The sequence below is a fragment of the Adiantum capillus-veneris genome, chromosome 22, assembly GCF_014529385.1.
Source record: "Adiantum capillus-veneris isolate H3 chromosome 22, ASM1452938v2, whole genome shotgun sequence".
NCBI lineage: Eukaryota > Viridiplantae > Streptophyta > Polypodiopsida > Polypodiales > Pteridaceae > Adiantum > Adiantum capillus-veneris.
The window spans coordinates 76,256,932-76,266,838 of NC_140952.1; positions in this window are offsets into that span (position 1 = coordinate 76,256,932).

Sequence of the window (9,907 nt, forward strand, 5' to 3'; positions counted from 1 at the left end):
ACATTGCTTGAGTGAATCTAGAAACATGTTCAGAGCCCAACTTTAAATTCAACTTTGGGTAGACTTGATAGCGATCCTATGTCAAGTACGCTGAGGTTCGACTTATGCAAAAGGAAGTCTGGAAATGCTGGGTCCTTAAAGGAGGAATTGAAGCAGACAATTATTACATTTTAGATAGAGCACAGTAGGGTGTCTCCAAACAAGAAAGATAATTGTCGGAAACGATTGGGCAGAAAACATTATCAAGAGATACCATACACTTACTTGATGAATCCCAGGTAAACATGTCTCATTCTTACAATGAATAACTCTCAAGTGAAACATCTCACTCTTATGAATAGCTACCCATTGGGTGTTATGGAGTTGTGTACATCCTACTATATGTGATATGTAGCCAAGTAATGCATCAAGATAGTCCATTGTCTCTACCTATGCTATTATGTGTGCTATATTGCACAAGTGTAGCCCAATGTCCCTGTCTATGCTATAAGTGTGCCATGTAAAATGACTCTATTGTAGTAAGATAGCAACATGTGTGCTATACAGTAAAAGTGTGTGTAATAATAGCACAATGTTCTTGTCTGTGATATGATGTGTGGTATGTGAAAGAGCTATATTACATATTGAGAGCACTATGTGTGCCATATAGCGTTAGTGTGTGTAATAAGAGTCCAATGTCCCTATCTATGCTATTATGTCATAGTATTTCTTGCAGTATGAGTGCTATATAGCATAACTATGTGTAATAATAGCCCGATGGTCCTGTCTATGCTATTATGTGTGCCATGTAGCAGGACTCTATCAGAGTATGACAACATCATGTCTGCTATATAGCAGACATGTGTGTATAATAGCACAATATACCTATCTATGGTATTATGTGTGCCATCAGATAATATAATATTATGAGAGCACTATGTGTGCTACATAGCAGATGTTAGTGTAATAGTAGCACGGTATCCATGCCTATGATATTATGTGTGCTATGTAGAGTGTGATATGTGTAATAAATATCACTGTCTATGCTCTTTTGTGTGTTATGTAGAAGAATTGTGTTATAATATGAGAGCACTATGTGTGCTATATAGCAGACGTGTGTGTAATAACAGCTAAAAATCCCTATCTATGCTATTATGTGTTATATAGCAAAATTGAGCATGTAATGAAAGCTGAGTTATTTATCTATGCTATTATCTGTGCTATGTAGCATAGCTATATGTATTTATACCAATGCATCTGTAGCTATGCTATTATGTGTGATATATAGCAAAATGTAATTCTAATCCATTTTTTTTTCAAGTAGACAGATTATTTCTTAAAGTTTAAAGATAGCCACCCACATGTGACAATTGGGCAAAGGTCCTTTGAGAAGCTGAAGCCTTGGTTCGTGCGAAAGTTGAAAGATCAAAATACTTTTGTTGTTGTGTTTATCATATCAAACTGATGTATCTCAAAGATGCGTTTAATGTTATGCCCTCATCTGCTTTTGGTTTTCATGGGAGGTCATGTACATGTAAATGCAATGTTTGCAAATCAGATGGGGTGAATGCAGAATGTCTTGCTGATGAGCACTCGTTTTTAGGAATCACGAAGTTGTGGAAATCATGAGTATGTACAAAGGCTGAGGGGGATATGTTCCATAAACACACCTGCTTGATGGGCCAATGCAAAAACTGTGGTGTGGAAAAGCTCAGCCTTTGTCCACGAGAACTTGCAGAGATGACAAAGACAGGTCCACTGCAAGTCTTCGAGGACATTAAAGTTCAAACTAAGCATGGTCTATGTAAGAGAAAGATGTTGTCACTCAAACAAGTGGCTTTAAGTGAGTTGAGAGGGAGGATAAAAGACGACATTAGAATCTTAATCGAGCACAATTTCACTTAGAGATGGCAAGCACATCAATATAGAGAATGTTTGAAGGTGTTTCCTTCAGATACCATTATATCTGTAGTAGACTTTACTGAAAATTACTCGTTCAAAGAGCAAAAAGAAGTACAATCCATGCATTGGCATACAGATCAATGCACCATCCTTGTTCACATAATGTACATGCATGACAATGAAGATGACAGTATTATCAAGCATATGCATTTCTACATCTCCGATGATAGGCAACATGATACGCTATTTGTCCATCATTGTTTTCTTCTTTGTGACCAGTGGCTTAAAGACCAGGGGCTGAATTTCAAGAAGCACTGGGTGTGGTCAGATGGTGAAGCCTCGCAATTCAAGGCTACAAGTCCATTTTACTTTGTTTCTAGATATTACCAACTAAGAGGTACAAAGATGACATGGAATTTTTTTGGCTCCGGCCATGGCAAGGGGGAGCATGATGGCGCTGGCACTGTGATAAAGAGAGCCCTTACACATGAGTTCTCCCATTGCCTCTCCCGATTGATCTGCTCTATCAGTGGGCACCTCTGTGCCTTTCCCTGCCTCATTGTTTTGCTCTATACATGCCTCAATTGTATTATGTGTATTTGCCTCTTTCATGTCCGTAGAAGCCATGACAACTTCTCCCATTGCCTCTCCCGATTGAACTGCTCTGTCACCTGCCTGAGCTGTGTTGGCAGAAGCTGCGACATCACCGTTACCCATTGCTGAGCCTATTCCAGGTACTCTCTTAGTAAGGTCCTCCTCACCCAAGCCTCCCATATCTTCAACAACGGCATCTGTACCCTTTGCCTCCTCTGCATCAACAATGTCATCAGTTGCATCACTTGGACAAACCACCTCCGCTTGGGCTCTGACATCACTTGCACCCACTGCCTCACGTGTTCCAGCTTTTCTCTCAATGAGGACCTCCTCACCCATGCCTCTGGTATCCTCAATAGTGGCATTTGTACCCATAGGCACAGCTGTTGTTGAAGATGATGAAACAAGAAACATAAGGAAGATAGCAACTCAGAGTAGGAAGAAGATGGAGAAGGAGAAGACACAGAGCTTGTGTACGAGATCTTTGTAGTCTATCTCTCTGTTTTAGAATAATAGAGTCGATACAAACTCAGAGCTACAAAGATTATATGAGACCCTAAGAGATAAGGTGTCCTTTCACACCAGATGTCTAGGGGGAAAAACCCAGTGGGAGAAAAGTTCCCTTGGTGAAGCGCGTATACACACTAACACTACTACATGTCTACAAATCCCCCCTGTAGTGATAGTGTGAATCCGTACAAGGTAGCAGATCATCATGTGTATGAGAGTAAGCCCAAAGCTTTTCGGAAAGCTTCAAACTTTTCTCGTGATAACGCCTTCGTAAATAGATCTGCAATGTTATCTTGTGTAGGACAGTAAGTTAGTGTGATCTCCCTTGCATGTAGCCTTTCCCTGACATAGTGGTAGTGAACCTCTATGTGCTTTGTTCTTGCATGAAATACTGAATTCCTTGCAACTTCCATAGCACTCTGACTGTCAGTGAAAATGGTAGTGGGTGCTTGTTGACACTCACAAAGATCTGCCAATAACCTGCGTATCCATACACAATCAATTGTTGTCGTGAAAGCTGCCCTGTACTCAGCTTCACAAGTTGATGTAGCCACTGTGGGTTGCTTCCTGCTTAGCCAATATATACATGCATTTCCCAAGAAAAAACAATTCCCACTTGTGGAATGTCGTGTGTCAAAATCACCAGCCCAATCTGAATCGCTGTAACCAAGAAGCTGCATAGAACTGTGCTTTCCATACATATCCCCCCTTGGAAAGAACATGGAAAGATTAGGGGTACCTGAAAGGTAATGAAGTATGCGCTTCACAGCCTGCCAATGATGCATACCTGGGCTGTGCATAAATCTTCTTGCTTGTGAAACCCCAAATTGAATGTCTGGACGAGTGTTGCCTGCGAAATATATCAAGCAACCAACCGGTGCTGCATAAGTATGTACATTAAAAGGTTCTCCAGCATCATGCATGCTCAACTTTGATCCAGTTTCTACGGGTGTAGAGATTGGTTTACAATTTTGCATACCAAACTTGTCCAAAATTTCATGCAAATATTTTGCCTGCAACATGTATATGCCATCCTCTGATTGCACAAACTGAATACCCAAGTAATAATGTAGCAAACCAAGATGAGACATCTCAAAGGTTTTTCTCAAAGAATCTTTAAACGCTTCAATTTCATCTGCAGTATTGCCTGTAAGAAGCATATCATCCACATAAAGTGTTAGAATCATGAGAACTCCATCTATCTTTTTGACATACAAAGTACTTTCTGTTGGACTATTCTGAAATCCCTTGCCAATCAAAATAAGTATGTATCTTCTCATACCATGCTCTTGGAGCCTGTTTGAGACCATACAAATCTTTACGCAATCTACATACCTTTTGCTCTTGACCTTTTACAACAAAACTACTTGGTTGACTTACATAAACTTCTTCCTGCAAATCACCATTCAAAAAAGCAGTTTTGATATCCAACTGATGCACTTTCCAACCATGATGAGCAGCAATTGCAACTAGTGATCTAACTGTGGACGCACAAGAAGTAGGACCAAAGGTTTCATCATAATCTATGCCTTTCTGTTGTGCATAGCCTTTTGCCACAAGCCTTGCTTTGTACCTGTCAACAGTACCATCTTGTTTCCTTTTTACCTTAAAAACCCACTTTGTACCAATAGGCTTTTTACCTGTAGGCAAGTCCACTAGATCCCATGTATGATTCTTATGAATAGAATCAATTTCTTGCTGCATAGCATCTTTCCACTGAACACACTCTAAAGCTTGCTCAAATGAATCAGGCTCATCTGCATCACAAAGAGTGCTAAAGAAATCCAAATCTACTTGCTCTCTGCCAAAAGAAGTACCAGCACGTGTTTTTCGTGGCAACGATGCATCCAAATTGCTATCTTGCAAAGTTTTCTGAACCCATTTAGGCAAGGTTCTTTCTTCCCTGAGAACTTCTTGCTATTCACGCACAATTTCCTCTATATCATGAGGTGTCACATGCTGATCAAAAGATTGATCAAGATTATCAACCTGCTGTGATTCTTGATTCTCCACAAAAGAAGGAAGCAAATCTTCAAATACATCATGTGTCTGCATATGAGGTACATCAAAAGCAACCATAGGTTGAGCAGTAGTTTTTGCAAAAATTACATCACGACTTTCAAAAATCTTGTTTGTACCAGGATTGTAAAGTCTATAACCTTTACTTTCACTATTGTACCCCACAAATATACATTTGATTGCCTTATCATCAAGCTTCCCACGTAACTGCTGAGGGATGTGAGCATAAGCAAGACAACCAAAAACACGAAGATAAATGACTGAAGGTTTTCTGTCATACCAAGCTTCATATGGAGTAATGGTCTTCAAGGCACGAGTAGGACACCTGTTCAAAACATGTGTTGCACAAGCAACTGCCTCCATCCATAGCTTATGAGGCAAACTCTTAACCTTGAGCATACATCTAGCCGTCTCCATTAAAGACCCGTTCTTCCTTTCTGCAACACCATTCTGTTGTGGTGTGTATGGCATAATGCATTGGTGTTTATTGCCTTTCTTTCCCAAAAAATCCTTAAATGCACGTGACATGTATTCACCTCCTCGATCGGTACGAAGAGTCTGTACTTTGCAACCTGTTTCATAATGTTAAAAAATTGCAAACACATCTGACTTTGCTTTGAGTGGATACACCCAACAAAACCTGGAAAAGTCATCAATGAAGGTCACAAAATAAAGGTTGTTTCCTATAGATGGTATCCTCATAGGACCACATACATCACTGTGTACAAGCTGCAACTTTCGTGTCCCTCTAACTGAACCATTCTACGAAAATGCAAATCTGTGCATCTTTCCAAGAACGCAACCTTCACATACATGTCTTGGTGACATCTCCAATAAAGACAAATCATGCACCATATTATGACGTTGTAAAGTCATCAAACTGCCATAACTAACATGCCCAAATCTAGCATGCCACAACTCAGCATCCTGCATGGCCTGAGTCTTTGTTTCTGCAATACATACTTGAATCTGCTTTTCATAACGATCTAGCACAAATAGTCTATTTTCCAGCATACCTGTAGTGACAAGAGAATAACCATTCTCTCGATCTCGTACAACACATCTGTCATCCTCAAAAATGACCCGAAGACCATTTTTTGCAAGAGAGGATACAGACAACAAATTCTTCTTGATCCCTGGAACATATAAGACATATGGCAAGAACAAATCTGAACCATCTGAAATGGTAATCAAAATCTTACCAACGCCTTTGATTGGATAAGAAGCATTATTTGCACATGCCACCTTCTCTCCTGCTGGAGCTGCATCCAATGAACAAAAAAAATCCTTCCTTGAAGTAATATGCCTGGATGCACCACTATCAAAGTACCAAATCATTTGTGTCTCGTCAACACTGTAAGCAAAAAAATCTGAATATACTAAGAAAGCATAAGAATCCTGCACAAAGTTTGGAGACTCTTATTTAGCTATAGAAGAATCACCAGAAGCTGAAACAACCAAATTGACTCTTTCTTCTTTTCTTTAGCAATTCGCTTTTTACACTCACTAATGTAGTGACCACGTTTCTTGCAGTAGTGACATTTACCTTTCTTCTTGGACTTGTCGGAATCACCTTTAGACTTCTTTGAAGACTGTCCTACACCAGACTTGGAGTGATGAGCACTCTCTTTACCCTTGTTTTTGTTTTAGAGCATGATCCATACCATCCACCTGTAAAGACTTGTTCTTACGTGATTGATCCTCCTCCTAGCAAAGCCACTAACTCTTCAAAATGAAGAGAATCAGGATTAGCTCGCAAAGATAGAGTCAAAGAAGTCTGAAAAGTCAAATAAGATGGTGGTAGTGAATTGAGTGTTTTGGAAACCAAGTCCTTCTCTGGAATCACTTCATCAATGCTAAGCAATTGCTCTTTAAGATCCCTGATTTTTGTAAGATGCTCGACGATATCGTCACCTTCGTCCATCTGTATTTTTTCAAATTTTTTCTTCAAAAACTCTATTCTAGCAGTGTTTCTTCCTCCAAACATAGCTTGCAGAGTGTCCCAAGCATCCTTAGAAGTTCTGCAAGATCTGATATGTGGTGTGATTGTCCTCTTTATGGTTAAGGAAATCACAGCCATAGCTTGTGCATCTTTAGTATCCCATTTCTTTTGCTCTGGAGTGACTTGTGAGGGTCCTGCACCAACAGCTACACCACGACCAGGCGTGGCAAGGGAAATGCTACCTGGACGAACTTCATCTCCAGATACATAATCCCACAATCCTTTACCAACCAAAACATTTTTGGCCATAAAAGACCAAAGAGAATAGTTGGTACCATACAATTTGTCTTCGGATGTAAACGCACCAAAAATCTCTTTCTCCGTAGATTGAGCCATACTGTGGATGCACACAAGAGAGCAAAAGAACCTCCAAGAGATTCACAAATATCCTCTCCAATCCAATTAAAACTCTACACAAAATCTCAGCACAAAGCGAAGACAAGCTGCTTCCCAAAAGAACTGTTTACCTGAAGAAAATATGTCAAAAAGCACACCCTCTTGATCTAAACGCCTCCGAAAAGTAACTACTACTACGCTGATCAGAACAAAATTCTGAGGGCTCGAACAGCTTCAAAAGGGGGGTAAAACCGCAGGTCACTTGCTGAGAATACTCCCGGAACGTCGAGGATGCTCCCACGAGCAAATTTTCCGAAAACTGTCTGAAAACTGCGATTGCGCGCGCGGATGCGAAAACGCAAGTAGAGGCTCTGGAAATCACCTTGCTCTGATACCAATTTTTGAAGATGATGAAACAGGAAACATAAGGAAGATAGCAACTCAGAGTAGGAAGAAGATGGAGAAGGAGAAGTCACAGAGCTTGTGTACGAGATCTCGTGTAGTCTATCTCTCTGTTTTAGAATAATAGAGTCTATACAAACTCAGAGCTACAAAGCTTATATGAGACCCTAAGAGATAAGGTGTCCTTTCACACCAGATGTCTAGGGGGGAAAACTCGGTGGGAGAAAAGTGCCCCTGGTGAAGCGCGTATACACACTAACACTACTACATGTCTACAACTGCATCAAGAAGGGCATCTATGACAGCATGAACAATACTTTCTGTTCCACCATCATTAACATTGCCATCAGCAACAGCATCTGTGCTAGCTTCAACTTCCATAGCATCCACAATGTCATTTGTGCGAGCATCAACTTCCATAGCATCCACAATGTCATTTGTGTAGGCATCAACTAGCGTAGCATCATCAATGACATATGTGCCAGATTCAATAGTGGCATCTGTACCCATAGCCACAACTGCATCAAGAAGGGTATCTATGACAGCATGAACAATACTTTCTGGTTCACCATCATTAACATTGCCATCAGCAGCAGCATATGTGCTAGCATCAACTTCCATAGCATCCACAATGTCATTTGTGTAGGCATCAACTACCGTAGCATCAGCAATGGCATCTGTGCAGGCATTAACTACCATAGCATCATCAATGGCATCTGTGCCAAATTCAACTGTGGCGGGGGTGGGTAATGTACCCTTTTCAAGTTTATCACTCTCACATCTGTATGTGCATCATCATGCACAACCTACACATCAACTGCATTAGGCACATTTGGAACAAATTCAACAGTACTAGTAGGTGTGCAGGGATCAAGTGTATCAAAAGACTCTCTTTTTTTTCCTGTAGCCCCCCTGGAAGCTGTAGCAACCCCTCTTGGATTCTTCACAGGATAAGACTGAGCCAGTGAACCTACAGACCCCTCAACTCTATCAAAAGACACTTTTTTTTGCCTGTAACCCCCCTGGAAGTTGTAGCACCCCTTCTTGGATTCTTCACAGGATAAGACTGAGCCAATGAACCTACAGACCCCTCATCTAGAAACCCTGAAGAGCGAGTGCGTCTCATGCAAGTTCCTCTTTTTCAACTTCTTGATTATCTATGACAAGAGAAAGTAGAAACATATTACTAAACATGTACAGAAAATAAATCAAATAGTTTGCAACTACTCGATGCAAAGAATTAAGAGACATGTCACTAACAAATTCCAACACTTGATTCATCAATGAGCATGGATACAATAGAGGTGCAATGGATTTCACATGACTTCTAAAGAAATCTTCTAATTGCATGAAGTTACAACAAAAACACACTCATTGCTTTGCATTTGGTTTCTTTCTCTTCCTAAATGAATCAAGAGGTATATCCATTGTGGGACTTCCACCTAAGTTCTTGGGAGTCAATTTCTTGCGCTTTGGTGTTGGCTTCTTTCCCGTTGGAGGGGGTGTTGCTTTCACCTCATCTGGAACAACTGCCTCATCTGATGCTTCATCTCTAGTGTCCACACTTGGTGATGCTTTGGAACTCAACGGAGAACGCAACAGCCTTCTTGGAGTTAGTTGTTGCCTAGGTGATTTGACTGCAGAAGAGTTTGCCATCAATATGTCTTTAACTACTCTACGTACTGCATCCCCTACGACAGACTTTGCTTCAAGGGCTAGCTGCATCCCTGGGGTAGACTCCGCTTCAAGGCCTCTGGCTGCATCCCTGGGGTAATCAGGCCATTCTTCCTTGTGGAATGCATCGTCTTGTTGGAGCAAGCATGCGATGATTGTTCTACAAAGCAAGCTATTTACAAAGTCTTACTTGGAGTATCCCAAAATACACACATAAAAACTGATTTTGGTACCTACCAGTGGCCTGCGTAGAGACTCTCTCTGTTTTTGTCCTCAATGATTCTTGTATACAGGTCTCTGCTGCGATGTCTATACCTGCAAATGATTTCATTAAATGCAAGAGTTTAAACTACCAATGGAAAGTGGGCTTGCAATAGTACTAGTAAATAATTGACACAGTGACTACCTGCACTTGATTCTTTCATCTCACTCTTCACCTTCAGACCAATCATATGCTTAGCTCTAGGGGGAACAGACATGTTGCAATCT